Genomic DNA, 14,770 nt, shown 5'->3' with positions numbered 1-14,770 from the left:
AAAGCACAATAAACACTGGGTACAGGCACACACACAAAGCACAATATACACAGGGTACATGCACCCACACAAAGCACAATAAACACTGGGTACATGCACCCACACAAAGCACAATTTACACAGGGTACATGCACGCACACAAAGCACAATATACACAGGGTACATGCACCCACACAAAGCACAATATACACAGGGTACATGCACCCACACAAAGCACAATATACATAGGGTACATGCACCCACACAAAGCACAATATACACAGGGTACATGCACCCACACAAAGCACAATATACACAGTGTACATGCACCCACACAAAGCACAATATACACAGTGTACATGCACCCACCCAAAGCACAATATACACAGGGTACATGCACCCACATAGAGCACAATATACACAGTTACATGCACCCACACCAAGCACAATATACACAGGGTACCTGCACCCACACAAAGCACAATATACACAGGGTACATGCACCCACAAAAGCACAATATACACAGGGTACATGCACCCACACAAAGCACAATATATACAGGGTACATGCACCCACACAAAGCACAATATACACAGGGTACATGCACCCACACAAAGCACAATATACACAGGGTACATGCACCCACACAAAGCACAATATATACAGGGTACATGCACCCACACAAAGCACAATATACACAGGGTACATGCACCCATACAAAGCACAATGTACACAGGGTACATGCACCCACACAAAGCACAATATACGCAGGGTACATGTACCCACACAAAGCACAATATACACAGGGTACATGCACCCACACAAAGCACAATATACACAGGGTACATGCACCCACACAAAGCACATTATACACAGGGTACATGCACCCACACAAAGCACAATATACACAGGGTACATGCACCCAGACAAAGCACATTATACACAGGGTACAGGCACCCACACAAAGCACAATATACACCGAGTACATGCACCCACACAAAGCACAATATACACAGGGTACATGCACCCACACAAAGCACAATATATACAGGGTACATGCACCCACACAAAGCGCAATATACACAGGGTACATGCACCCACACAAAGCGCAATATACACAGGGTACATGCACCCACACAAAGCACAATATACACAGGGTACATGCACCCACACAAAGCACAATATACACAGGGTACATGCACCCACACAAAGCACAATATACACAGGGTACATGCACCCACACAAAGCACAATATACACAGGGTACATGCACCCACACAAAGCACAATATACACAGGGTACATGCACCCACACAAAGCACAATATACACAGGGTACATGCACCCACACAAAGCACAATATACACAGGGTACATGCACCCACACAAAGCACAATATACACAGGGTACATGCACCCACACAAAGCACAATATACACAGGGTACATGCACCCACACAAAGCACAATATACACAGGGTACATGCACCCACACAAAGCACAATATACACAGGGTACATGCACCCACACAAAGCACAATATACACAGGGTACATGCACACACACAAAGCACAATAAACACTGGGTACAGGCATACACACAAAGCACAATAAACACTGGGTACAGGCACACACACAAAGCACAATAAACACTGGGTACAGGCACACACACAAAGCACAATAAGCACTGGGTACAGGCACCCACACAAAGCACAATAAACACTGGGTACAGGCACACACACAAAGCACAATAAACACTGGGTACAGGCACACACACAAAGCACAATAAACACTGGGTACAGGCACACACACAAAGCACAATAAACACTGGGTACAGGCACACACACAAAGCACAATATGCACTGGGTACAGGCACATACACAAAGCACAATAAACACTGGGTACAGGCACACACACAAAGCACAATAAACACTGGGTACAGGCACACACACAAAGCACAATAAACACTGGGTACAGGCACACACACAAAGCACAATAAACACTGGGTACAGGCACCCACACAAAGCACAATATACACAGGGTACAGGCACACACACAAAGCATAATAAACACTAGGTACAGGCATACACACAAAGCACAATATACACAGGGTACATGCACCCACACAAAGCACAATATACACAGGGTACATACACCCACACAAAGCACAATATACACAGGGTACATGCACCCACACAAAGCACAATATACACAGGGTACATGCACCCACACAAAGCACAATATACACAGGGTACATGCACCCACACAAAGCACAATATACACAGGGTACAGGCACACACACAAAGCACAATATACGCAGGGTACATGCACCCACACAAAGCACAATATACACAGGGTACATGCACCCACACAAAGCACAATATACACAGGGTACATGCACCCACACAAAGCACAATATACACAGTGTACATGCACCCACACAAAGCACAATATACACAGTGTACATGCACCCACCCAAAGCACAATATACACAGGGTACATGCACCCACATAGAGCACAATATACACAGTTACATGCACCCACACAAAGCACAATATACACAGGGTACCTGCACCCACACAAAGCACAATATACACAGGGTACATGCACCCACAAAAGCACAATATACACAGGGTACATGCACCCACACAAAGCACAATATATACAGGGTACATGCACCCACACAAAGCACAATATACACAGGGTACATGCACCAATACAAAGCACAATATACACAGGGTACAGGCACCCACACAAAGCACAATATACACAGGGTACATGCACACTCACAAAGCACAATATACACAGGGTACAGGCACACACACAAAGCATAATAAACACTGGGTACAGGCATACACACAAAGCACAATATACACAGGGTACATGCACCCACACAAAGCACAATATACACAGGGTACAGGCACACACACAAAGCACAATATACGCAGGGTACATGCACCCACACAAAGCACAATATACACAGGGTACATGCACCCACACAAAGCACAATATACACAGGGTACATGCACCCATACAAAGCACAATGTACACAGGGTACATGCACCCACACAAAGCACAATATACACAGGGTACATGCACCCACACAAAGCACAATATACACAGGGTACATGCACCCACACAAAGCACAATATATACAGGGTACATGCACCCACACAAAGCACAATATACACAGGGTACATGCACCCATACAAAGCACAATGTACACAGGGTACATGCACCCACACAAAGCACAATATACGCAGGGTACATGCACCCACACAAAGCACAATATACACAGGGTACATGCACCCACACAAAGCACAATATACACAGGGTACATGCACCCACACAAAGCACATTATACACAGGGTACATGCACCCACACAAAGCACAATGTACACAGGGTACATGCACCCACACAAAGCACAATATACGCAGGGTACATGCACCCACACAAAGCACAATATACACAGGGTACATGCACCCACACAAAGCACAATATACACAGGGTACATGCACCCACACAAAGCACATTATACACAGGGTACATGCACCCACACAAAGCACAATATACACAGGGTACATGCACCCACACAAAGCACATTATACACAGGGTACAGGCACCCACACAAAGCACAATATACACCGAGTACATGCACCCACACAAAGCACAATATACACAGGGTACATGCACCCACACAAAGCACAATATATACAGGGTACATGCACCCACACAAAGCGCAATATACACAGGGTACATGCACCCACACAAAGCGCAATATACACAGGGTACATGCACCCACACAAAGCACAATATACACAGGGTACATGCACCCACACAAAGCACAATATACACAGGGTACATGCACCCACACAAAGCACAATATACACAGGGTACATGCACCCACACAAAGCACAATATACACAGGGTACATGCACCCACACAAAGCACAATATACACAGGGTACATGCACCCACACAAAGCACAATATACACAGGGTACATGCACCCACACAAAGCACAATATACACAGGGTACATGCACCCACACAAAGCACAATATACACAGGGTACATGCACCCACACAAAGCACAATATACACAGGGTACATGCACCCACACAAAGCACAATATACACAGGGTACATGCACCCACACAAAGCACAATATACACAGGGTACATGCACCCACACAAAGCACAATATACACAGGGTACATGCACACACACAAAGCACAATAAACACTGGGTACAGGCATACACACAAAGCACAATAAACACTGGGTACAGGCACACACACAAAGCACAATAAACACTGGGTACAGGCACACACACAAAGCACAATAAGCACTGGGTACAGGCACCCACACAAAGCACAATAAACACTGGGTACAGGCACACACACAAAGCACAATAAACACTGGGTACAGGCACACACACAAAGCACAATAAACACTGGGTACAGGCACACACACAAAGCACAATAAACACTGGGTACAGGCACACACACAAAGCACAATATGCACTGGGTACAGGCACATACACAAAGCACAATAAACACTGGGTACAGTCACACACACAAAGCACAATAAACACTGGGTACAGGCACACACACAAAGCACAATAAACACTGGGTACAGGCACACACACAAAGCACAATAAACACTGGGTACAGGCACCCACACAAAGCACAATATACACAGGGTACAGGCACACACACAAAGCATAATAAACACTGGGTACAGGCATACACACAAAGCACAATATACACAGGGTACATGCACCCACACAAAGCACAATATACACAGGGTACATACACCCACACAAAGCACAATATACACAGGGTACATGCACCCACACAAAGCACAATATACACAGGGTACATGCACCCACACAAAGCACAATATACACAGGGTACATGCACCCACACAAAGCACAATATACACAGGGTACAGGCACACACACAAAGCACAATATACGCAGGGTACATGCACCCACACAAAGCACAATATACACAGGGTACATGCACCCACACAAAGCACAATATACACAGGGTACATGCACCCACACAAAGCACAATATACACAGTGTACATGCACCCACACAAAGCACAATATACACAGTGTACATGCACCCACCCAAAGCACAATATACACAGGGTACATGCACCCACATAGAGCACAATATACACAGTTACATGCACCCACACAAAGCACAATATACACAGGGTACCTGCACCCACACAAAGCACAATATACACAGGGTACATGCACCCACAAAAGCACAATATACACAGGGTACATGCACCCACACAAAGCACAATATATACAGGGTACATGCACCCACACAAAGCACAATATACACAGGGTACATGCACCAATACAAAGCACAATATACACAGGGTACAGGCACCCACACAAAGCACAATATACACAGGGTACATGCACACTCACAAAGCACAATATACACAGGGTACAGGCACACACACAAAGCATAATAAACACTGGGTACAGGCATACACACAAAGCACAATATACACAGGGTACATGCACCCACACAAAGCACAATATACACAGGGTACATACACCCACACAAAGCACAATATACACAGGGTACATGCACCCACACAAAGCACAATATACACAGGGTACATGCACCCACACAAAGCACAATATACACAGGGTACATGCACCCACACAAAGCACAATATACACAGGGTACAGGCACACACACAAAGCACAATATACGCAGGGTACATGCACCCACACAAAGCACAATATACACAGGGTACATGCACCCACACAAAGCACAATATACACAGGGTACATGCACCCATACAAAGCACAATGTACACAGGGTACATGCACCCACACAAAGCACAATATACACAGGGTACATGCACCCACACAAAGCACAATATACACAGGGTACATGCACCCACACAAAGCACAATATATACAGGGTACATGCACCCACACAAAGCACAATATACACAGGGTACATGCACCCATACAAAGCACAATGTACACAGGGTACATGCACCCACACAAAGCACAATATACGCAGGGTACATGCACCCACACAAAGCACAATATACACAGGGTACATGCACCCACACAAAGCACAATATACACAGGGTACATGCACCCACACAAAGCACATTATACACAGGGTACATGCACCCACACAAAGCACAATGTACACAGGGTACATGCACCCACACAAAGCACAATATACGCAGGGTACATGCACCCACACAAAGCACAATATACACAGGGTACATGCACCCACACAAAGCACAATATACACAGGGTACATGCACCCACACAAAGCACATTATACACAGGGTACATGCACCCACACAAAGCACAATATACACAGGGTACATGCACCCACACAAAGCACATTATACACAGGGTACAGGCACCCACACAAAGCACAATATACACCGAGTACATGCACCCACACAAAGCACAATATACACAGGGTACATGCACCCACACAAAGCACAATATATACAGGGTACATGCACCCACACAAAGCGCAATATACACAGGGTACATGCACCCACACAAAGCGCAATATACACAGGGTACATGCACCCACACAAAGCACAATATACACAGGGTACATGCACCCACACAAAGCACAATATACACAGGGTACATGCACCCACACAAAGCACAATATACACAGGGTACATGCACCCACACAAAGCACAATATACACAGGGTACATGCACCCACACAAAGCACAATATACACAGGGTACATGCACCCACACAAAGCACAATATACACAGGGTACATGCACCCACACAAAGCACAATATACACAGGGTACATGCACCCACACAAAGCACAATATACACAGGGTACATGCACCCACACAAAGCACAATATACACAGGGTACATGCACCCACACAAAGCACAATATACACAGGGTACATGCACCCACACAAAGCACAATATACACAGGGTACATGCACCCACACAAAGCACAATATACACAGGGTACATGCACACACCCAAAGCACAATATACACAGGGTACATGCACCCACATAGAGCACAATATACACAGTTACATGCACCCACACAAAGCACAATATACACAGGGTACCTGCACCCACACAAAGCACAATATACACAGGGTACATGCACCCACAAAAGCACAATATACACAGGGTACATGCACCCACACAAAGCACAATATATACAGGGTACATGCACCCACACAAAGCACAATATACACAGGGTACATGCACCAATACAAAGCACAATATACACAGGGTACAGGCACCCACACAAAGCACAATATACACAGGGTACATGCACACTCACAAAGCACAATATACACAGGGTACAGGCACACACACAAAGCATAATAAACACTGGGTACAGGCATACACACAAAGCACAATATACACAGGGTACATGCACCCACACAAAGCACAATATACACAGGGTACATACACCCACACAAAGCACAATATACACAGGGTACATGCACCCACACAAAGCACAATATACACAGGGTACATGCACCCACACAAAGCACAATATACACAGGGTACATGCACCCACACAAAGCACAATATACACAGGGTACAGGCACACACACAAAGCACAATATACGCAGGGTACATGCACCCACACAAAGCACAATATACACAGGGTACATGCACCCACACAAAGCACAATATACACAGGGTACATGCACCCATACAAAGCACAATGTACACAGGGTACATGCACCCACACAAAGCACAATATACACAGGGTACATGCACCCACACAAAGCACAATATACACAGGGTACATGCACCCACACAAAGCACAATATATACAGGGTACATGCACCCACACAAAGCACAATATACACAGGGTACATGCACCCATACAAAGCACAATGTACACAGGGTACATGCACCCACACAAAGCACAATATACGCAGGGTACATGCACCCACACAAAGCACAATATACACAGGGTACATGCACCCACACAAAGCACAATATACACAGGGTACATGCACCCACACAAAGCACATTATACACAGGGTACATGCACCCACACAAAGCACAATATACACAGGGTACATGCACCCACACAAAGCACATTATACACAGGGTACAGGCACCCACACAAAGCACAATATACACCGAGTACATGCACCCACACAAAGCACAATATACACCGGGTACATGCACCCACACAAAGCACAATATATACAGGGTACATGCACCCACACAAAGCGCAATATACACAGGGTACATGCACCCACACAAAGCGCAATATACACAGGGTACATGCACCCACACAAAGCACAATATACACAGGGTACATGCACCCACACAAAGCACAATATACACAGGGTACATGCACCCACACAAAGCACAATATACACAGGGTACATGCACCCACACAAAGCACAATATACACAGGGTACATGCACCCACACAAAGCACAATATACACAGGGTACATGCACCCACACAAAGCACAATATACACAGGGTACATGCACCCACACAAAGCACAATATACACAGGGTACATGCACCCACACAAAGCACAATATACACAGGGTACATGCACCCACACAAAGCACAATATACACAGGGTACATGCACCCACACAAAGCACAATATACACAGGGTACATGCACCCACACAAAGCACAATATACACAGGGTACATGCACCCACACAAAGCACAATATACACAGGGTACATGCACACACACAAAGCACAATAAACACTGGGTACAGGCATACACACAAAGCACAATAAACACTGGGTACAGGCACACACACAAAGCACAATAAACACTGGGTACAGGCACACACACAAAGCACAATAAGCACTGGGTACAGGCACCCACACAAAGCACAATAAACACTGGGTACAGGCACACACACAAAGCACAATAAACACTGGGTACAGGCACACACACAAAGCACAATAAACACTGGGTACAGGCACACACGCAAAGCACAATAAACACTGGGTACAGGCACACACACAAAGCACAATATGCACTGGGTACAGGCACATACACAAAGCACAATAAACACTGGGTACAGGCACACACACAAAGCACAATAAACACTGGGTACAGGCACACACACAAAGCACAATAAACACTGGGTACAGGCACACACACAAAGCACAATAAACACTGGGTACAGGCACACACACAACTCACAATATTCACAACGTAGAAGTACACCGGTCACAATATACATAGGGCGCAGACACACACACAAGGCACACTACTCACAGTGTGCTGGCACATAAACAAGGCGCAACCTACACAGGGCACAGGCACACACAGAAGTCACAATATACATAGGATACATGCACACACCCACAAGTCACAATATACACAGTGTACAGAAACACACACAACTCACAGCGTATACAGGTTAAAGGCACACAGACAACTCAATATGCACAGGGTACAGATACAAGTACAGGGGGACAGTGTACGGAAATTGATGTTTAGTGATTAGTTTTCATAGAATGATAGAATGTCTATAGTTCAGAAAGAGGCCATTTAGCTCATGGAGTCTGCACCAACCCTCTGAAAGAGCATGCTACATAGGCCCACTCCCCCACCCTGTCCTTGTAACCCCATAACCCCACCTAACCTGCACATCTTTAGAACACTAAGGGACAGTCCATATAACTTGCACATCTTTGGACTGTGGGAGGAAACCAGAGCACCCGGAGGAAACCCACGCAGACACGGGGAGAACGTGCAACCTCCTGACAGTCACCCGAGGCCGGAAATGAACGCAGGTCCCTGGTGCTCCAAGGCAGCAATGCAAACCACTGTGCCACTGCTATAGTTAACACAAAATCATAATATGTCAACCCAATAGGCATACACACAGCTCACAATGTACACAGATTGCAGACAAACACACACAGCACAGTATATATACCAATATGTTTTGAATGTGGAAAGTTTGAGGAATTAGCAGAATAATTTGTTGAACTTACTATTTACTCTGTCCCTTCAGTCTGGCTGATGTTGGCTGATGTTAAAGTTGGTTTTGTTTAGAAGGTCACAGTTTTATCTGAGCTTATTGCCACCTTGTCTGAAACCAGTAGCCTCTCTGGGGTTAATTCTAATTCTTCTATGGGCACCCTTCAATCACTGCGCACAGTAACAAGAGCCCACAGGTCTTCTGCCTGTGCTCAGTTAACTAATCTCCAGTTGCGCTTCTGTTGTGAAATGCAAAAGGCCAAGCATATTTTGCAGGACTGCCAATAAATGCACTGAGCCAGTTTGAATTTCCAGCCTGTCGAATTTAAATCATGTTGATGGACGGTGCCGATCAAGAGGAGGATTACCACGTGTGAGACAAAAACCAGGGGCGTGATTCTCTGGTTCCCCCAGCCACATGTTTCTTGGCCATGCACCGTTTGCTGTCAGCGGGATTCTAACTTCCCTTTGCTTGTCAATGAGATTCCCTATTGTAACTACCCCACACCGCTGGGAAACCCGCAGGCAAGGGGATGCCGCCAGCTGGAAAAGTGAACCGTAACAACTGGAGAATTCCAGCCTTAGATCCTGACCTAGGATTTCATTATAACGCTGACTAGACTTCAAAGGTGCTTCATTCATTTTAAAGTGTTTGGGGACAAATGAAAGGTGTTCTATAAATTCACTCTTTTCTCACTGTCGCAAAGCATTCCAGGCTCCAGCAACTAAGTTTGTGGAAGTTTTTCCACACCTCCCACCTCACTGTCTTAGTGTCTGTCTTCACAACCACTCTCTGTCCATTCTTTCATCATTTGATTTTCAAAAGAAAATTAAATCTCCTCTTGATTTTCTCAGTCAAAGTAGTTCCTAAATCTATGCTGTACATTGTTCATGGTTTTAATGTCCTCCCTATTGTCATAATATCCACTCATGATATAATGAGATGCAGACAGGCAGTGATTGACACACAGGATAACCAATGAACACACACGACACATAACAACCAATCACCAGAGTGGACACCATCACTATAAAGCACACAGGGCATTAAGACTCTCTCTCTCTCTACAGGACACAGCTACTGAGATAGTAAGAGTGCACAAGCCAGTGAGCATTATCACCATGAGGTAGAGAGTTAGTCTGGTCAAGCCAGTAGGAGTTAGATTGATAGAGTATCAACTCACAGCAGACTATGTACAGCAATCAGGAAGTTCAATAAAACAGTGTTGGACCATCTCCTGTGTCAGAAGCCTCTTTCTAGTTTCACTGCATCCAGTTGCAGTCAACGTTGACCAATGGTGACCATAGGCGATTCCTGATTCCTTTTTCTTTTTTCCTTTCTTTTTCATTTCATATATATTGACATATATAGTCCACCCCCCCCAACCCGCCCTAATATTCAACGTCATCCAATCCCCGAAAGAGTACCGTGAATGACACCCAGGAATTGTAGACACCCCCCCCCCCCCCCCACACCCCCTCCCCACACACACACACAGATTCCTCCCCTCCACTTCCTCTTGTAAACTCCTCCCCCCAACCTCGGTTCCTTCCCCCAACTTTTCACCCCGGCTAGACTCACCGAAACCTGTTCTACCAGGCTCCGATGGCCACAGCCCCTCCCCCCACCTCACTCCCGTTCACTGGCCGGTTTAAACCGGCCAGCGTGGAGGCCCCCGCCCGGGTCTCCTTCCCCCTTGCCAGGTCCCAAGAAATCCCCTTTAGCACACAAACCCCGCATACACACCCAAGCCCCAAAGAACCATCATTGCAAATGAAAGTCCCAACTCTTCCCTTGTCCAAATATATACAGCATTGACTCATTTAGTACATACACCAATACGCAGTGAAAAAAATACAGTTACATGAGGCTACATCAGTACACGGCCATTTCTCAATTCTGCCACAGTCCTTCTGCCTTCGCATACTCCTCCGCTGCTTCCGCCGTCCCAAAATAAAAGTCCTTGGATTTGTAGGTCACCCTCAACTTAGCTGGATATACTATGCCGCACCGCACCTTGCTGATGTACAGTGCCTTCTTCACCCGGCTGAAGGCAGCCCGCCTCCTCGACAGCTCCACCGTAAAGTCCTGATATATGCGTATACCAGCTCCAGCCCACTGCACCACCCGCTTCTGCTTTGCCCAGCACAGGACCTTCTCCTTCACACTGTACCTACGGAAACACAGAGTTACTACTCTTGGCGGCTCACTCATCTTTGGTACAGGCCTCCATGGCCAATGAGCCCGATCCAGTTCATATCGGGAGGGATCGTCCCCCTCCCCCAATAGCTTCGCCAACATCATGGCAAAATACTCCGTCGGCCTCGGGCCTTCCACCCCTTCATGCAGACCCACAATCCTCAGATTCTGTTGCCTGGATCTGTTTTCCAGGTCTTCCATTTTGGGTCGCAGACCCTTGTTGGTCTCTTATCACCCTCCGCAACTCCGATCGAGGTGAGTTGATCACTGTGTTGCGATAATGCCTTTTCCACTTCCTTCAGTGTCTCACCTTGCTCCCGCACCTCCGCCCCTGCCCTCACCAGGGCAATCGCCTCCTCCACCAGCACTTTCAATACCGCCCCATCTCCTTCTTCATCGCTTCCATGTGTTTTGTGAACTGTTTTTCAAGTTCCACAGCCATTTCTTCTTCTGTGAGCGATGTGGCCTCCCCTGATGCTCCAGCCTCCGCTTTCCTTACAGTTCCTGCACTGACTTTTTCACTCCCCGGCGGACTTTCATTAACCTCCTTTTTCACGGCGGTTTTTCCTCCCCAACTTGGACATTTCTCCTCCTTGAGCCTTCTTACAGCTTTTTCAGCCTCCGTTGTCCCTGGGACCGGGCGTTAAAACTCCGAAATTCCTATTCCCGAGCGGGAGCCCTCCAGTGTGCGGCTTCCTCCCACCCGCCGTCACCGGAAGTCTGACCAATAAAGACTATTATAAAGTTGGTTTTTAAATTGTGCAAAAACTTTAATGGAATGTACAAATGGCTCCAATGAATTGTTACCAACATAAATGTCAAAATGTTGTAACGCCAATACCAAACTCAAAGGCCAGGATTTTCCAATCCTGCGCCGGGTCAGAGAATCGCCGGGGGGGGGGTGAGAATCGCGCCACGTCGCTCCGGTGCCGGGCCGCCGATTCTCCGGCGACCAGAGAATCAGCGCCAATCGCGGCCGTGCGGTCGTCGTCGCGCTGGTCGGGGGACATTGATAGCAGACTCCGTGGCAATTCTCCATGCTCGACGGGCCGAGTGCCCGCCGAGTCCCACCGGCATGCGTTATGTATGGTCCCACCCGGCGGGACCTCGGAGTTCTGGTTGCGGGGGCCGTCCTGGTGGGGGGGGGGGGGGGATCCGACTCTGGGGGCGGGGGGCCTCCACGATGGCCAGGCCTGCGATCGGGGCCTACCCATTGGCGGGCTGGCTATTTCCGGGGGGAGGGGAGGTCTATGTTCCCCTGTGCCAGGCCCCTGTAGGGCTCCGCCATATTGCCCGCGGGCCTGCGCGGAGATGGCAACCCATGCGCATGCGCGGACCGCGCCGGCTTTTGAGCGCACAGCACTCCGGCGCCATACTAGCCCCCGAAGAAGAGGTGAATGCCTTGGCCTGGAAGCACGTTGACGGCGGAGTCGCTAACACTGGTTATGATGTCACCGGCGTCAATGCTTGGCTTGGATTTTGGAGAATCCCAACCAATGTCTCCTTCTCAATGGTAGAATATTTCTTTGTATGAATATTTAGTTTGAGAAAAATAACCAATAAATCTTTTGATTCTTTTGTTGCCTTCCTGTATCAGTACAGCACCAACACACACATCACTCGCATGAATTGCCACCTTAAATGGCTTTGCATAATTAGGTGTCATCAACACTGATGCAGTGGGAAAGTCTTCAGGTTATTGAATACCTCCTGACCTTCTGACGCACACTGAAATTTCTTGTGTTTTTCAGGATTTCAGTCAGTGGAGTAACCACGCTGCTGAAATTGGCACTAATTTCCAGTAGAAACCACCCAGAAATGTCAGAACTTCTCTCCTCGTTGATGTAGTGGAAAGTCTCCAATAGTTTTCATTTTCACATTACGTGGAGCTATCTGACCATGTCTAATTGTATGGCCTAAGAATGTGACTCGAGCTTTCACAAATTCACTTTTAATCAAATTTACCACCAATTCAGTTTCCTGTAGGCGATCGAATAATTATTTTAAATGTTCCAAATGCTCTTTCCAGATTTAGCTGAACACCACCAAATCGTCAATGTACACTGCACAATAGTTTAGTCCAGAAATTACCTTGTTGGTTGATCTTTGGAATTTTGCTGGTGCATTCTTCATTCCAAATGGCATACCTTTAAATTGATAGAGGTCATTGGCATCACAAAAGCCAAAATTTCCTTTGTCTGTCTGATAAAGGTACTTGCCAATATCCTTTAAGTAACTCAAGTTAGATAAAACCTTTTCTTGTCCCCTTTTTAACACATTCTTCCAAATCAGGAATAGGATACAAGTCTTACTTTGTAACTGGTTTGACCTTTCTATAGTCCACACACAATCAAGTTCCATCCAGTTTTGGTACCATGACAATCGGTGATCTACAATCGCTGCAACTCACTTTGATGATGGCTTGCTGTCAATCTCCTTTTGTACCTGCTAGCTTTAGTAGAATGTGCCTCTATGATTGTTGTTTAATAGGAATAGCCTTTCCTACATCTACATCATGCATAATTACTTTCAGACTTCGCAATTTATTACCACATACAGCTCTATGTGACTAATAATTCTTTTCGCCATTTTGATTTTCCTCTGGGTATTGACTC

General features: G+C 46.4%; 1 protein-coding gene across 2 annotated transcripts in view; it reads right to left on the bottom strand.

Annotated features, from left to right (window-relative positions):
- The window catches only part of LOC140407848 (ecto-ADP-ribosyltransferase 5-like), a 47,796-nt gene extending 37,616 nt beyond the window's left edge, over positions 1-10,180 (bottom strand). For both annotated transcript variants that reach the window (XM_072495082.1, XM_072495081.1), the window contains exon 1: positions 9,970-10,180. The gene's annotated coding sequence lies outside the window, so the exon portion shown is untranslated. The remainder of the gene's footprint in view (positions 1-9,969) is intronic.
- Positions 10,181-14,770: the final 4,590 nt, after the last annotated feature.

This window comes from Scyliorhinus torazame, chromosome 2 (assembly GCF_047496885.1).
Source record: "Scyliorhinus torazame isolate Kashiwa2021f chromosome 2, sScyTor2.1, whole genome shotgun sequence".
In the NCBI taxonomy this organism is placed as follows: Eukaryota; Metazoa; Chordata; class Chondrichthyes; order Carcharhiniformes; family Scyliorhinidae; genus Scyliorhinus; species Scyliorhinus torazame.
The sequence above is the reverse complement of the archived record's forward strand: the minus strand, read 5'-3'. Positions and strand labels throughout refer to the sequence as shown.